General features: G+C 32.8%; 1 protein-coding gene across 7 annotated transcripts in view; it reads left to right on the top strand.

Moving 5' to 3' along the window:
• The window catches only part of RFX3 (regulatory factor X3), a 295,708-nt gene that overhangs the window by 18,074 nt on the left and 259,664 nt on the right, over positions 1-17,970 (top strand). Inside the window, exon 2 of one of the 7 annotated variants that reach the window (XM_032291028.1) lies at positions 7,991-15,255. The exons of the other annotated variants lie outside the window; for them this stretch is intronic. The gene's annotated coding sequence lies outside the window, so the exon portion shown is untranslated. The remainder of the gene's footprint in view (positions 1-7,990; positions 15,256-17,970) is intronic. 7 annotated transcript variants of the gene reach the window in all.

Genomic DNA, 17,970 nt, shown 5'->3' with positions numbered 1-17,970 from the left:
TGTCCATTTTCAAACTTATATTTCACCACTCTTCTCTGTACTCGCCCTTTTCTGACAAGTCTGTATTTTGTACCTGTGGGATCTGCATTTGTGAATTCAATCAGCTGAGGAAGGGAAACATTTGAAAAAAGAAAACAATAAATAATAATACAACAATAAAAAATGTAAATAATTACAGTATAACAACTATATAGCACTTACATTGGATTAGGAATTATTATTAATCTAGAGATGATTTAAAGTATATACCAGAAGATGTATACAGACTATACACAAATACTATACCATTTTATATAAGAGACTTGGGAACCCTTTTTTAAGATGGGGGTCCTGGAACCAGTTCCCCATGGTTATGGAGCACCAACTGTATTGTGTATTGGTTAAGAGCATGAACTGCAAAATGAACAGCCCTGGGTGTGAATTCTAGCTCTGCTACTGATGAGGAGTTTAACATTTGGCGGATTACTTACATTTTGTGAAATAGGATTAATAAATCAACCTGAAAAGATTACAGTATATGACATGTTCAGAATAGCACTGTGCCTGACACATTAGTATTTAATAAATGGCAATTGCTATTACTATCCTGTATGGTCTCCTGAATTCTACCTTGCCATTTCTTTTCTCTAGAACTTGGTTCTCATTCTTAATTCTACTTAGAATGTGTTTTCTACCCTACTTCGATTAATCTCTTCTAAAATTAGAGTGGTCCCTAACTTGATGGGTTTATTTCTAGTAATTTCTTATTATCCTTGCTAATTGGAAATTGTGATTTAGATTTTTGTTTGTTCAATTGTAAATGCTTATTCCTTCTAAATTATTTGTAAGCTTCCTGAAGGCGGAAGGTTTTTGAACTCAGCATGAGACCCAGTGTCTTTTCTGGCAGAAACAACCAGTGAATAGTTGCTTAAGCTTGAGATTGCTTATTTCAGATCTCTAATCAAATTTTAGGAAACACATTTAACTGTGTACAAATGTTGTCTACTTCTGATTTTATAATGGCCTTTTAAGCAATGCCGTTTTATTATTTCCATTGGATTTATTTACTTCATTTTTTTCCCCAAAATGAATTTAATGGCATGAATTCATGAATTTTGAATATTTCTTCAAATAGAGGATCATGTAGCTGGCAGGGGATTGGGCTTACCTTAATCCAGGTAAGGCAAGCCCAATTTTTCTTCTTTTCAAATGACATTTTGTCAGCTCATTCTGTATTTATATATGTAAGTTTCTCAATACACGAAATTCCAGATTTGTTTGGATTTTTTTTACTATCCAACAAGACTAATGTCTTACTTTCAGAAGTTGAGGAATGCCTTTTAGGATTCCATACCTTATTTTTATTTTCTAGTTGTGACAGGCAGGAGTTCCTTAATATAGGAGACACGTGGGGCATTATGGGAACCTTGCTTTGGGGCACTACTTTGAATATCCCAAACCTCTTGGGTTTTTCTTTCTGCTGCTTAACTTTACTGTACCTGCTGGAATATCAAAAGTAAAGGATCAGGACTTGAGTTCCAGGGTTACACCAAGGCAACCAGTAGTATCAGAATGGAATTAACAATAGTAATCAGACCCATGGTTGCATTTGTGATATTTCAATTAGGGTTGCACTCTGCAAAGGTATGATTATCTGCCTTGATATCTACTAAAGAGACTTTACTCTGAAAAACCTTTAAAAAAAACCAAAAAACAGAATTGTCATTCATAAGTCTATCCAGCCCTCATCTTAATCACTATATTTTAATTCTATATCATCTCCTGAGATGATTAGTTGCTGAATTTACTGCCATTTGTGAAGTCATCCTAACCTCTTTGCAGACTTAAGGAGTGCTCTTTAATTTCTATAAGTTTTAATATACATGCTCATTTCACTTTGTAACAATTATTTCATTTCTTGAGCAAGTATTGACATAGAAAGTATGGTCCAAGAAGTGAACTGCTGTGAAGGATACAAGAATTAATAAAACTGATCATTCTTCATAGGCTTCTGCCCTTGAAGGAACTCACATTCAAACAATTGGGGATAAGGGAGAGAGAAAATAAATGAGTGTGTATTATAATAGATAGTTGTTAATGCTACAGGGAAAAAAAACAAATGTGAGAAGCAGGGCTAGAGAATGTAAATGATATGTAAATGATGGGGGTGAAGAAGGTTGTAATTTTAAATAGGATGATTAAGAACACTTTGCAGATAAGATAACATTTGAACAAAGACCTGAAGAAAGGAAGTTTTGGATATGTCTTCAAATGTGGCTTTGTATATTTATAATATTGATACTTTGATAGCTACTAGCCTTTCTTTTATCCTAAAGAGTCCTAATTTTTACATCTGTCCTCACATCAGCATTTTCTGCCTTTCTCTTTGCCCCCTTTTATCATTTTTATATGCTTTTTTCCTGAGGATGAATATATATATGGGAAGGGAGAGAGAGAGAGAGAGATGCTGACTAAAACTAAGGAATCGAACGGATTGAGACACTTTCAAAATTAAATTCTTGAAGTCCACCCTACCTGCTTCCAAGTTGGAGGCTCTTCCGAAATACTTAACAAATTGAACAGCACGTACACAAGAAGTGTTAAGAGTGAAAAATCACAATAATAGGCAAATAGAAATTAGAGTTAGCCAGACTGCTAATTTGGTAGGTTATACCTTTAGTTTACTTACGGCTAATTTTAATTGGACAGAATCTTTGCATATGATGGCTTCTGTGATAAAAATGCTCTTCAGTGTTTTATATGAAGCAGAATGTCATTGTTTATATAGCATAGCTATCATTTAGTCATCTTTAATAATTTATGAATTGTATTTGTTTGTAAAACTTTGTATATGTAAAAAGACATAAATGAGAGGTTGTTTAAATAAAAGTTACTAATGGAGGCAAATTGTCTTGAATTTTATCATTTTGATAAATAGATTGTCATACTGATTTTTTAGAATGAGATTTTCTGTGTACTAGTGTCAGGATCACATTTTCCATTTCAATTTGGTGTCATATATTCAGCATTATGTGCCTGTCATCCATTGTGAAATGTACAGTTTCACATTATTGAAGGCTGTTGTACTCAATTGGACTACTTAAAAAATGGTGCAAAATAAACTGTAATGAATATAACATAAATATTTATATGTTTTCAAGTTATTTAAGTTAAGGAAGTAGACATTTCTATGGAACCTTAAGAAAAACAACTACCTTTCTCTGTTTGGACTTATGCAGTTATATATACAATATTTATTTTTAATCCAGATTTCTATCCTGAAAGGCTGATTCAATGATTATACTTGCAAATATGCCCAGGTATTTATGTCTGAAGTGAGTCAGCTGTGCACACATTTTATCAAGCTGTGGGCCAGAGTCTGTTGAAGATGAGTACCTGGTTATTTCTGACATTAAAAAAGTAAATAAAAAGTTAAGCAAAATTTAGTATCTCCACTTGTTTATGAGACCATTGTGTTTAATGAAAAAATAGGAGGTATAAGAGACTTTGGTGACCAATGAGTTTTCTCTCATGTTTTTCCTCCTAACACTTTTGATGAAGGAAACATTTGAGCATATTACAGCATAGAGCAGTATGATGAAATCATGAAGTAAATTTCCATGTATCCATCACTCTGCTTTAAAGTTAACAATTTATGTTTAATCTGATTACAGCTATAATCTTTATTCCACATTATCTTATTATTCTTGTCGCTTTTTACCTGTAGAAAGAGAACCAACATAGATGACTCAGGGCTAACATTCACATTGCCAGTCCATTGCTGTACTTGGTATGTTGTGTTATCTCCCCTGTGGATGGAGGGGTGAGGAAAAAAAAATTCTTGAAAATAATAAACGTTCGTTTCTAAACAAGTGTTTAAGGTTTTGAATTGTGAAGTGTCATATTTTTTATGTTAGATTTAGAGTTGGAATTAAGTACTGTATAATTTTTCAAATTGAGTATAGACTGCACAAAGACTGTTTCCAACTGTTCTGTGAGGTAGTATCATTTATCTCTTTGTTAAGATGGCTTCTTTTATGTTTTTGAAAGACTTTCCATGTATTTTTCTTTCACTAAAAAATTGTGAAATATATGTGAGTTTTTGGTATTCATAATATGGAATGGCTGAAATTTTCCTTTGGATTTATATAATGTACTTCAAGGTACCTTTTCATTATCATCAATTATGAATTTCAAAAATAACTGATTTTAATATCTCAAGTTTCCAGATGAAGATGAATAATGTTAGTAAAAAGTCAAAGTGATTTTTAGTATAAGAAGTAAGAAAACGTGTTTAACTGAGGTTACTCTTCTAGTCAGTTCTAATCAGTATCACATTCCTGTATTAAATTTTAATATTAAAAATCTCTTTGGGCAGGGAATGGTGGCTCACACCTGTAATCCCAGCACTTTGGGAGGCTGAGGTAGATGGATCACTGAAGCCCTGTCTCTATTAAAAATATAAAAATTAGCTGGGTGCAGTGATACATGCCTGTAATTCCAGCTGTTCTGGAGGCTGAGGCATGAGGATTGCTTGCACCCTGGAAGTAGAGGTTGCAGTGAGCCAAGATTGCACCATTGCACTCCAGCCTGAGTGACAGAGCGAGGCTCTATCTCAAAAAAAAAAAAAAAAAAAGGAAAGAAAGAAGCAAAGAAAAAATCTTTTTGTATATCAACATCCTTTTTGACCTTGGCTAAACAAATTGTTGAAATAATTTAAAGAAACAAGGGAATCTGTCAGGAGAAAGGAGAAATAATATTTTTATGACCCTCAGTAATTTTATTTTTCTTTTTATACTTGGTAATACATGTGTACTCAAAAGTATTCTAAACTGTAAGTCAAGTCATTGGTTACTGCTCTATATGATACATCAAAGAACTTATAATTCTTGATAAAAATTATAAAATTAAAAAAACCTGTGTTCAGTTCTATTTGGCAACATTTACTGAGGATCTTTGATTTTTACAAATTTTCTTTTAGGAAGGTGGGTATGTGGAGATGAAGCAAATGTAATAGGGTGTTACAAGTCCAAGAAGACTGGAATTTGCCAAAAGAGGCTTTTTTGCATGGTGGAACATGTTATTTTCTACAGCTACATAATATACAGTTTCTTTTAAGGATGCCACAGTTAATTATATCAAAGCTTTGTAGCCTTGAGGAGGCAAGGACCCAATGAATACCAGAAGGCACATTCCAAAGACACTATCAATATAGATATTCATACCCTTTGGTTTTTTTTTTTTTTTTTTGCTATTTAGTTAGTAGTACTGACAGAATCCTAAGTATTGATGTAACCAGTTTAGAACTTTGATTCTTTAAGATCAGATCCTGCAGAATTATTTAATATATTCCACTAGTAATTGACCAAGTATTAAATAACTGTTTTAGAAGTTAACACATTTGCCTAACACATGCCTTGTGAATAGTATACTCCTCAGTAGAATCTGACTTTAATAACTATTGACTAATGTGTGTATATGAGTTGTGCATGTATTTGAATGTTTTGTTCTTATTTGGGAAGTATCAATTTTAGTTAGTTTTAAAAGGTTTTCATACATTAGGCCCTATAGATTTGTTAAAATTTTCTTATACAGGAGAACTAGAAAGTATTCAAATCTTTGTAAAATTAAGTGGAGTTTATAAATTACTAATCTTGGTTTTTACATTTATGTCTGCTGACATCACTGAATCTTTTAAGAACTTTTTTTCCTGAGTTGCTTTTTTTTTAAAGAAATAAGGATGAAGCAAGGAATATATAATTCTTGAATATAAATTTTCATATTTGTTTTCTCTTTTTCCCTTTTCTTTTCATCTGGAAAATGAATCCACATTTCTTTTAATAAGTTTTCCTTCAATTCTTTTTCTAGTATGTTCTTGTCTCTCATTTTTTTCTACTCTTTTTCTCCCATTTGCCCTACTCTGCTCTGCTGTGCTTTGCTTTGCTTTGCTATAGGCTGTTGCAGTTCTAAACCTCCTTTCAGCCTCAGCTCTTTGGTCAGATGTTGTCTTTACACCTTTCAGCCTACTGCAGCTCTTCTTTATTGTTGGTTTCTTGGCTTTTCTTTTTTGGATAGTTGTTCCATGTCCCTCTGTTTGTTGCTCTGGGGTGCTTTTAGAGAAATAGTTAATTTCTTTTACTCTGCTTCCTATAGTGTGTAATGAGAAGAAATGAAAGCAATAGTAGAATAACAGATAACAGTAACTCTTTAAAAAAGAATAAGGTAGTGCAGGTGACAGGTTATTTAAAGGGTTCCCAGCTCAGAGTAGTTAAGTTGAAGGGCTAAATGCTTCCATGAATGTAGAGAAAATGTGTAACTTAAAAAAAATTAACTTTCCAAAGTTGCAGGCAATATTAATATAGCCAAAATATCCACGGAAGGTTCTGGATAGATTTTCATAGTTAAGATGATTATTTTTATTTTTTTTTGTGTGTGTGGTCTTTGGTATTTTATGATAGAACACCTTTACCTTGGTCTCCAAATACTTTATGAAGAAGGCTTATTAGAGTAACAAATCAGTACAATTTCTAAAGGAATTAGAAGCTGTCCCTTAACTCCACTTTTCAAAATTCATTTCACACAATTTGACTAACAGTATTTCATTGATAAACTCTGCTGTGCTTTTCTTCTCATTTACATTCAAATAATGCTATCTACTTTTAGTAAATTTATGTGAATAATTTATTAAATTTAATCTTTAAAGCTATCGAATGTGCATATGATAGGCTAGTATAGATTTTATAATATAAAATCACTGTCACAAAGTAATGAAAACAAATCTCTGTTTTTATAATAAAATGAAATGTGGAACTTCTGTATTTTTAAAATAATTTTTTGGGGGAATGGTTTTTATTTTTACTGACTTCATGACTTTTGGGTTCCTAGGTTTAACTTATTTTTCTATTATTGGAGTTTATAAAAGTTGAAGGTACCTAGTACTGCTTTTTTTGCCTAAAACTTGCTCAATTCATTCATATCCATTATGACTTTTAGGGGACTATATGAAAATAAAAACTTGGGGAACGGTAGGTGATATAATTGAAATGTAGATCATAATCTGTTCATTGTTTGTTTTACCAAATTAGGGATTCTGAGGATACATTTTGAATATTTGTGTATGTTTAGCATTTTGTCTCTTTGTTAGAAATCTCTCAGTGTGACTTGTTTTTAATAGGATGTGTCTTGAATTGTGGGCCAATCACTCTTGAAAAGTATTAAGCCCTTTAAACACACTGGTTGGACCCACAGAGGGAAGCCTACAGGTTTATTAGCACTCCTTAGCCTGAAAGCACAGCATACCCTTTTAGGTTGCACAGCAACAGACTCCTAGCAACCATAATAGATTGAATTTCTAAGAGTGACCAGGCCGGATGTGATAATAAAGCAAGAGGTACAAACAGTTGTCATGGTTTTCTTTTCACGGTAAGTTAGTTTGATTTGGGAACGCTTAGCCTTTGAAAAATGGGCAACCTTCTTATAAAACTACTACTGTTTGTGCACAGGACTTGTATTAAAATAGTAGTAATAGTACCAAATTTAAACAGCTACTGCTTAAAAACAATATACCCCAAATAACAACAACAAAAAGGATACCATGTAAAGAACTTTTTAGAGAAGTATTTTTAAAGAGTTTCTCAGAAACTAAGTGTAGTATAGTAAAATCAGGTTTTTTAAAAATAAAAAATTTATATTTGTGTTTTCTCACTCTTGTTGTGATCCTCTATTTAATTTTGCAGCAGCTCCTTATAGTTTTATGTGATTTAAATTATGTTCATGTAAAACTAATGATATAATAAACTTTTAAAATTTATCTTAAGAAAACAGGCCATTTGAACTGTATATAAACTATTTTTTGAAATTAAGAACTAATAAGTAGTGGAGCACAGAATTTATTAAAGAAGAGTAAAGTTTTAAAATACATAACCCTTTCAGTGACAGTAAAAGTATCTGTGATATTCTTAAGAGTATAATATTGTGCTGTGACTTAACATTTCTCCTTTGTGTCCTTTAGTGTGTGATTGCTAATGTAGCCATGAAAAGGAGATTAATTCAGATACATTCACAACCTGAAACAAGATGCTTCCATCAAAAGAATCAGATCCTCATATAGCTGCTGGAGCTGGGAGTGGAACTACAGTCTTTGACAGCAATAAGCTGTAAATATACACACATGCTAATACCCTTGATTTGTTCATCTTTTGTGTCAGCATTTGGAAAAGATTGTTAAAGTGGCAGTTATAGTAAGACTGGCAATTACAGTAAAGAGCAGAAATTAGGTATTTGTGACCTATTATATTTCATTAAAAGACTTCCTTATTAAAATGGCACTGCTCACTCTGATTACTTGACAGCTGCCCTAAACAGATTAGAAAATACACAGCTTCAACTAAAGGTAAATCAGCCTCTTTAAGCAAGCTTATGGCATAGAACAAGTAAATGGTATAGTGTATGCAATTTTTTTTGTGACAAATTTGCTTGAGGTATAGATGTTTATCAGTGATTAAGTGATATATTCGTTCATATTCCTATAATAATAGTTTGCTCACAGTGACATTTCCCGTGGAGATATTTTCATAACACCCATCTGATATATGAGCTCCTACTAGCGGACCTTATTATGAGGCATCATAATTCAAGAGATCTGCATGGCTTCAAAGAATCTTTTTCTTGCTAAGTGATGAGTTACAGCTCCAATTCAATGTAAATACTTTCTTTACCAGGCAAAATTCTAATTTTTGGAAGTTTCGCCTTGAGGTTATCAGTTTTTTTCTTTACCATTTAATAATCCATGGGAGCCACTGTGAATGTAATACTTGAATTTGGGGCTCACTTTCAGAACATTGAATTTTTTTTTTTTTTTTAGAGAAGAATTCCTTGTGGTACTTGTTACCTTCAAGATATTTCTGTTTACTTTGTTACGTAGTACAGTGACTTGTATAGTGACTTACATAGTGACTGTGTAGCACTTTATAGAAAAATCCTGCCTATCAGTTATTCTGATAGTAGTTTAGCAGTTAAGTTGCCAGACTTGGTACATATTGTAACGTTTCAAGACTTTGACCTTATATTTGACATCATGAGGAATGGCATAAACAACTGTAGATCAGCCTGTGAGTATCAAATCACAGCATGCTCTTGAAGACACAAACACAGGTTCACTATGAAGCAGATTTGTGGAAAGCTTACCTCCTGCAAACTAATCTTGAATGTAGATTTTTGTCAGGACTGTCACAGCGTTAATAGCAGGCTGTTGTAGTATTTGCATGGATTTGTAAAATTTCCACAAAGATGCAAACCATGCTGTGTGAGATGCTTGTATGCCAGTTCCACATACACAACTATCTATGACTTATATCTTTAGCTTAATTTTTTTTTAAATCTGATGCACCTTGCATGAGGTGTGTTAGCTTGCAAAATTATTAGGGAAAAATGTGAGTTCTACTCCTTTGAATAAGAGATACTGGAGTTCAAACCCTGGTTTTGTCATTTGGTAGCTAATTATCTTTAAATAAATTTCTTAACTGCTTTGATCCCAGATTTCTAATGTAAAATTGGGAATATTACCTACTCTGTAGGAGTTTAAAATGAAAGATAAAGTGAAAGGGAAAATGAGATAAGTGTATATAGAGAGCTTAACATGATAGCCTAGAATTAATACTCAAACTGTGGAAGCTGATATTCTTACTTCCATCTTTCTGGCTTAGTCTTTGTGGTGAAGGATATGAGGAGGGTTTTGCAGGAAAGGGTAGCAGCTGAAAATAGTAACATGGAACTAGATAATTGGAAACAAAATTGTTTTCAAAGAGGAATGTTATGCACTACATATTAAGTCATTTTTAGTATTGGTAAGTGATTAAGAATTCTTTAAACTTTTATAAAATGGCCTCTCATTCAGATTGCAGTCTTGGGGCAGGATCTTTAAAGTTTACAGGAGCAGTTATAGAAAATGCACTACGAGATGAAATACCTACTACTTTGTACAAAGAGTGAAATTTAATTAATAGAACAAGTTTAGTTATTTTAGTAAATAAATACAGTGAGGCTCGTATTATTTAAACAGTCAGCCTGTCTTTAAAATTTTCTTCCGTGTAAAAATCTATAAGAGCAGAAGTGACTAAACTGCGCGGGCTTATGTAAACACCTTACAATGTTGATGTAAGAAAACTGAAAATGAATATAGCTTCTGCTTAAAAGAAGTAAAGCAGCAGTGGAATCACAAAGTTTGATTACTTTTGGCACTTTTTGGCCTACCCCTTAAAACTATTTAATGTGTTCATCATTGATTTACAAAATATGGTTTACATTTGAGTATATTCTGTTGTTGCTTAAGTGATCATAAAGAAAGCATTTCATTTAACTGGAAGGTAATATTTTCAAAAGAATAGAAGTGGTTTGAAATATAATAATGGTTTGCAGTGGCTAGTGTGATTAAGTTGGTTTAGGTAGTGGTTATCCTATTTCAATTCTTTGAGGAGCGTACATCTAGCTTACCTAAGATTAGTGAAAAGATGAGGCATAGAACATACTTAACGTTGCGGTGATATTTTACGAGTGAGAAGAAAACCAGGCTAAAATGATACTTTTAGAGCCAGGGGAAACAGTATTTATAAAGATATAGTTACACAGATACAGCCTTTCAGATAAAACCATTAGCTGATTCTAGTAGTTCTGCACATTTTAAATGATTTTTTTCCTTGAGCACAACTTGTGTGTGCATATTAAGCTGTTTAATGACATTTTAAAGAATTAAATACTGCCAAAATAAATACAAAAATGTTAAATTTCAGAGCTAAAATACATTCTATTGATATTGCCATTTCTTTTTACATGAATGAAAATGTGATTTATCTTGTGTGATACAATATCTGACTTATGTATGGTACAGTTGACCACTTGTAAAAATGTAGAACATAATTGTACTTTTTATGCTTAATTGGATATCATGTCTAGCTCGGTGAAGATTCATACATTAGCTTCATAAATTTTCTTGCTACATAGAATTTTTTTTCCTAAAAATGGAGAAGTTCTTGCCTTATGGTTACCTTTCTTTCCTTGATATTCTGAGCACTTTGAATGGTTGAATAGGGGAAAGTATAATATGTATACAAATACAGTAATATACATATATATGTAAATACATATACATATGAAATAATGTGGACTTTCTTTTCAGGGCAGTGTAAAGTTAGAATTCTTCATATTGACATAATTCCTAGGTGAGAAAAACTAATTAAACCACCAAACTTATCCAGACTTTCACTATTGGTAAGGCCTTTTAACACCAAAATGTTTTATGCAAACCGTATACTATATATAAATGCTTCTCAAAGTGTGAATGGAAGACCGCTGGAGGCCTTTTTTCAATTCCCTGTCTGTGTGAGGCTGCGTTTTCTTCATAACTTCAGCCAAAACAGCAGATTGAGTATAGAACTAGTTGTTAGAATCTGTCTTTTATTAAGCAAGACATTAAAGGATTTTATAAAATTGTAAAACAGTTCCATACTTATCAAGTTTTTTTATTTTGGAAAATTTATATTATTTTATAATTTAAAAATTAACATAGAATGATTACTGTTTTAAATTAATGCATATTTATTATATTTCTCCATTTGATTTTCTAATAAGATGAGTATAGATAGATAAAACTAATGATTTAAAACTGAAGCCTTATCAGCTGCACAGAACCACTGTTGCTCATCTCTTCTTAATTCTGTATTCAGAATGTCACATTTCTAGCTTGAAAAGTAGCTATATCAGGAGTATACACATTAGTATACAACTTAGTAGAAACCACAAATCTGACTTTTTTTGGTGAGGAGGGAAAGAGTGAAGAGTTGGTTGTTAAACATTTATTATGACTGGTTACATGACCGGATATAATATATGCCAACAAAAGTTCTTTGGGATTTTCAAAAAAATTTAAGATCTGAAGGGGTTCCAGGTGCAAAAATTTGCTTATTATAAAAGAACTGTTGCTTATTACTATACTATGCAAATTTAACAGCATAGTCTATGCAAATATATGATTGAGGCAGGATTTTCAGCCAGGACTCTGTCTCTAGGGCCACTTTACTAGTCTTTTTTGCAGTGTCTTCCAACAAAATTAACTCCACAAAGTGATTTGAAGTCAAAAGATACATGATATCTTTTGTTGCTCTCATCATACTAAGTACATAGCTTACTTGTTAAATGGTTCAAGACTATCAGTATTATGGGGATACAGACAAATGGAAAGAGAAAGGGTTATGGACTTGAGTGGTTAGGGAAACCTTCAGAGGTGAGGCAAAGCAGGACATGGATCTTAGAAGATTGTTTTGGAGGTGTATTGTCTGTGATGAAGAGATTGCAAACAGAATGGCATAGTGGCAAGTATGATTTTGTTATAAAGAGTTTGAAGAGTTTGTTGGGAAATCGTGAAGCAGATGGAGTGAAAAGGCAAAGGCTATGGGATAACCAGTCAGTGTATATTTTTAGTAAATGGATTACATATTAAGGTGAAAGTGGTCCTTTAAGGAGATTAATCTGGCAGATCTGTGTAGAATAGATAGAGCAGATCGGAATTCAGGGGAACCTCTCTCAATCATCTGAAAGGAATAATAGGGTGAAGAATTTGGGCTTTTAATTCAGAAAGACTGTGGTTGAAATCCTTTTTCTGCTAGTTTTTTGCTTTTAGTTCATGGATAAGACATAGATAACAACTAGTCACTGGGGTTGTAAATATTACTAAAGGTGAGAAAGAGCCTAATACAGGTTAGATGCCTGGCACCGTCCTAGGACCCTCCTTAGCAGTTCTGTTCTAGAACTTAGTGGCAAAGGGAGAACTGATCCTTCGTTACCTTGCATGTGTCCTGTAGTCTGCCTTCATTTTTCATATCCTAGGCTCTTTGCCATAGCCTGCCCCAAGATTATTCCACAGGCAACCTTGCTCCTCCACCCCTTGCAAGCTATCTGTTGACTATCCTGTAGGCCTAGAGTTGAGTATGCCTGAATCTCCATCTGTCATGAGGAGTGTAGTCCAGAACTCTGCATGGGAGTTCAGGGTCCTGGGAATCTTCTGAAGTAGAGTCTAAAGGATTCAGGGAGCATGGGTCTGGGCTGTGCAGACTTCTTGCCTCCCGAGGAGGTACCTGGCCAGAGAGCCAAAGCAAGCTCTCTAAAGGGTGTGGCCCAGACCAATGGCTTCTGTTGCCTGAGTCTCAGGGGGTGCTGAAAGGGACATCTGACACGAGTGACAAATGAGCAGGGTTTATTTACTGTTGGTTATGGGGCATGAGAAAATGTGAGTGAAAAAAAGATGAAAGATCACTGGGTTCGAGGAGAATTATGGAGCCACTGAGAAAGTAGGACAGTATTTGGGAGTTGGTAGAATGGGACCTGAATGTAGAATAGCCATGTTTTGCCCCAGCACCTAATGACCTCCTAGCACTTTACCAAGCATCTAGTACTGACTCAGTAAATTTTGAAATGCAGGATAGATATTTTGAATAATTGTGCCGGAGATGAAAATAGAGTCATTGTAGAATATAGATGAAAACAAGGAAAATTAGGTCTTGTGGTTGGGGCCACTGTAGCACTTTCGATGTTAGGTAGATAGCATTGATTAGCATGGTTATCTGTAAGCTATTAGTGTGTAAGGACTGTATTATGTATTTAATTTTTGTATGTGTGACACCAAACAAACAGCTAGTCTTTCTTAGATTAATTGAATAATATACAAGCAGGAGTTTTTAAGAAATGAATTGGATTTTAAGGTTAAGATAAGTGACAAAGACAAACTTGTATCATCAGTAAAGTAGTAGGCTGAGGAAGTTGTAATCATAAAAAATAGATTCTGAGCAATTGTGGTTTTTGCTCACAATGAGATAGAAAACAGTGAAAGATAATGTTCAAAGAATATGTTTTATTTGCAGCCTATTTGGAAAGAAGTAAACACAGATGAATAGACTGGCCTGAATTTTTCACTTGATATTTACAAGGTAGGTAGATATAGGGAAAGGTAGTAGGGGAAAATGATTGGAATTAAAGGAGTAGGTTGAATTATAAACATTTAACTGCAGATATGTTTGACTCACGTTGCTCAAAATTGTTAAGAAGTATTGTATAGTCACTTAATAATATGTGTACTACAAATAATGCCTCATGTCAGAAAATGTATTTTATAATGACAGTTAAGTAAGAAAATATGGGAATATGATTAAAATTGCCAGGTTCTTTTTGAGAATTCAAGTGTGTTAATTATTGTAGATTATTGCATTTTTGCTGTATCTGATTTGTTATCACTTAAATACACAGCAAACACCTGTGATTGTTTTAGTGATCCTTGTCTTGTCTTCTTCAAGTAATCCCAAATTTGTGTATTTAGACTGTTGCCTATTCATATATACTCAGCTGTGCTTGTTTGCTTTGTTACTTTTCTATGTCTAATGGCCAATATAAAAATTTATGGCAACTGTCACTTAATGTCACCTTTACCTTTAAAGAAAAAAAGATAAAACCAAATCGTGCCAGGTAACTATGATGCTCTTTATAGTTAACTAAATGATCAGATATACTTTGTAATAAGTTTATCTCTGATATCATGGGCCAAATTTAGGGAACATATATAAGCACATACATGTAGGTATATTTGTATATTATTGCTACTCCACATTTACTTTATTAGCCAATAAAAAGTATTAGTTTAAAAATAAACTTGTATATTCTTCTTCCTTGAACAAAAGATCTTTCTTTTAAAAATTTCCATAAAGCTAAATTATTTTTAAGAAATTAGCAAATGCATGTCAGCTGCTAAACCATTCTCACTTTTGCTTCTCTGCAAGAAATTAGCACAGTGATTTTCAGAATTGTTTGCTCTTTCATCTTCATGGTTTAAAAGTACATGTTCTTTTAAAGAACGCTTTTTTCTCAGATTTCCCGATTTATTTTTCTTGTTATTAGGATACTGTGATTATTCTTTGAATTATAATTCTTTGAAAACTAAAAATTCTCTTATGTAAAATCAAAAACGGTGTCTTTTTTGGCTAAATCAGAAACATTTAAAAATATCACTGCATTCAGTGAAGAAATACTTTTAAAATAATTCAGTTATTTAATTAATATAATTAATACTTATTTACAAACTTAATAATTTTAAATAATCACGTGACTTCTGCATATCAAATAATTCATTTATAATGTGAACTAATTGTTCTTGCTTTTAATATTTTAGGCCACTTGGTCATTCTGGCATTTTATGGTAGAGAATACATTGAGTTTGGCTCATGGAAAGAATATGAGGTAATTTGAATACATGTTCTTTATAAATAATGAACTGTTTATACATAATACAGAGTATTTTTAGGTGTCATATATGGAAACTCATGTCTGAATTTTTTCGATAGCAATTTTCTTTTTTCATATTTTGAGATTTTTTTCTTTCTTGTTGGTTGGCAATGGTTAATATGGTAAAGAACTTTATTTTCTGTCACTACTATTTATGTTTTCAAGAAAACAGTATTATTATTTACATAGTTAAGTGTTTTTAGTTCATATTTTTAAATGCTTCAGTTAACCTAGCTTTCTGTGGTGTTGTAAAAATCACAAGAGAGTTCCTCCCTTTCTACCTACCAACTTCCCATCCCAACCAAACGTGCCCCAAGTAGCATTAAATGCATGCTGCATTCGAAAGTCATAACTGCCATATAGAGTTTATGGGGGAACAATAAAGAAAGAGCACTGGAACTCCAATAATGTAAAATTTTCAGGCACTACTCAGAGCGGTTTGAGAGCACAAATAAGAGAATTAAGTTAGTCTTTCCCTGTCTCTTTGATACCAATATGTGACCCTGCATAATGTGTGGGTTTGACATTCTAAAATGGCAGTCAAATAAGTGTATATACCACATGTATTTTCATAGTGGTTTCGTAGATTACCAAGCATTAAGCCTAGATCAAAGTAAGCTTCAATTAAAGGTAGAAAAATAATAGTTGACTTTATGAAATTCAGCCAATGATACGATAGTATGCTTATCAGCAGATATTAACTATTTGTTAAAGTAATTGGTTAACATACTGCTGATGTCATAATTCCCCTATTCAATAATAGTTTGGCTATGTAGGAAGATGCAGCAGCTTGTTTGTGTGAACTTCTGCTTCCGCTACAAACAATACTTTAAAGAGAGGCCTTCCACTGGCATTCAGAAAGGTGAAAAGAGCAGGAGTCAGTGTAGGGTAGATAAGTGGGAAGTGTTTCGGAGGGAGAGGCATGGTTTCTGTGAGTACTTATAAGCTGTTCATTGTCATTGGTCTTTGAGGTTATGTTTGCACCCAGATTACTTCCTTACCTTTCCAAAGAGTTGAAATGCAATTGCCAGCCCATCGAGGATGATCAAACATTGGTATTTTAGTGTTTCTTAATTTTTAATAAATGAAGACTGTATGATTAAAATTGGTATTATTTTATAGTAATCATGTGGTTTACTTTTTTGTAAGCATATTTAATCTAGTAAAATTTTAAAAAGTGTTAATAATTTATCTTTAAGTCCTAGAGTTTAATTTCTTAAGTTCTAAAAATTGTGTTCATGTTGTTTCAATCAAAGATGGGATGATAAAATAGAATCCATCAGTCTTCACAGGGAATAAGGTGCTCCTTATTTCAATCTGATGTATGATCTCTGTTTTAATAGTCATTAAACAGAGGATGGAGGATACTCTTTAGTTTCTTTGGGAAGATAAGTACTCAACCTGCTAGTTAAGAGACAAAGCTTAAGAGAAATAAACTGAAGCTGTATCCTCCATTTCAAACTTGTGGTTCTGCATAAGTCCTCTGTAGAGTACATCAAAAATTCCCCTATGCATTTTCTTAAAATTTTATGGATGTAAGGTTGAAAGATAAACTGAATAGTTTTGTGTCTAAGTCCTTCACAACATTATTTATAGTTAGTAATTGCATGTATGCATAGAAGTTACAGCTTAAGAGCTATAATAATCTTTATCACAGATAGTATATTTAAAGAGACTTAGTACCAACTCTTTTAAGTAGTTTTCCTAGGATATATTACAATTTTATCATATTTCCCAAACCATTTGAGTAAATGTCAAGCCACTCAGACCTTCTTTTCCCTTATCACTCAGTTTTCATGATTGAAGATATCTCACTATGGACATTGACATTATACTTAATAATTGTAAAATGGATTTGGAGAAAAGCGTCTCTATAGTATACTTTTATTAAAAGTGCTTACAAATATATCAAAAATAGTTTAGAGGAAATTAACCAATAGATGTGTTGGTGAAGTCCTTCACTTGGTAAAGTAATAGGAAATGAGCTTACCTTAAATTACCCTGAGAAAAGCAATAGAGAACAATTCTATGTATGTTTCTCATTCCCTCTTTTTCCCTTTTAATTTGATTTTTGAACCTCTTTTCATTTTGGTAACATTAAATGTATTTGTGGTATGTGAAGTAAGGAAGTACCTTGGGAAGGGGAGTGGTGGGAAAAGAAGCATGTTTGTTTAAACATATTGCCTAGCATATGGAACAGTAATTATAATATGCCTCATATTGTCATAGGTCCTGCTATACAAAGGTCATGCTTTACAAAGCTCTATGGTGTCTAGCATCTTAATTTAGCTTTTCCCAACAGCAAGTTATATGGGGAAGGAATTGTTTCCAAATTAAGGATGAGGAAACCAAGACAGAGAGGTCAAGAAACATTTTTACAGATCTTGTGACTCTTACGCTAATATTTGTATCCACTATATTAATAATTTTTAAATTATGTTTTTAATAATTTGAAAATTTTCAACCGAAATGTTTCAAGGTATACCTTTGGAGGGATGATTGGAAGCAGAGCAGGTCCATTTTTATCTCTTTTTAAATTAGGATTCTGAGTAGTACTTTATTGGGAGACAGGGTTTCAAAGCTGCTGCTCTATATTGCTTTCCTAGGTGTGAGGACTATAAATTAGAGTAGTAGACTATACCTCTCTTTTTGTTATTGCAGGTGCTAGAT

The sequence above is a fragment of the Sapajus apella genome, unplaced genomic scaffold, assembly GCF_009761245.1.
Source record: "Sapajus apella isolate SASKATOON/1434 unplaced genomic scaffold, GSC_monkey_1.0 scaffold24, whole genome shotgun sequence".
Classification (NCBI taxonomy): domain Eukaryota; kingdom Metazoa; phylum Chordata; class Mammalia; order Primates; family Cebidae; genus Sapajus; species Sapajus apella.
Note: the sequence above shows the minus strand (reverse complement) of the source record. Positions and strands in the feature narration are given on the sequence as shown.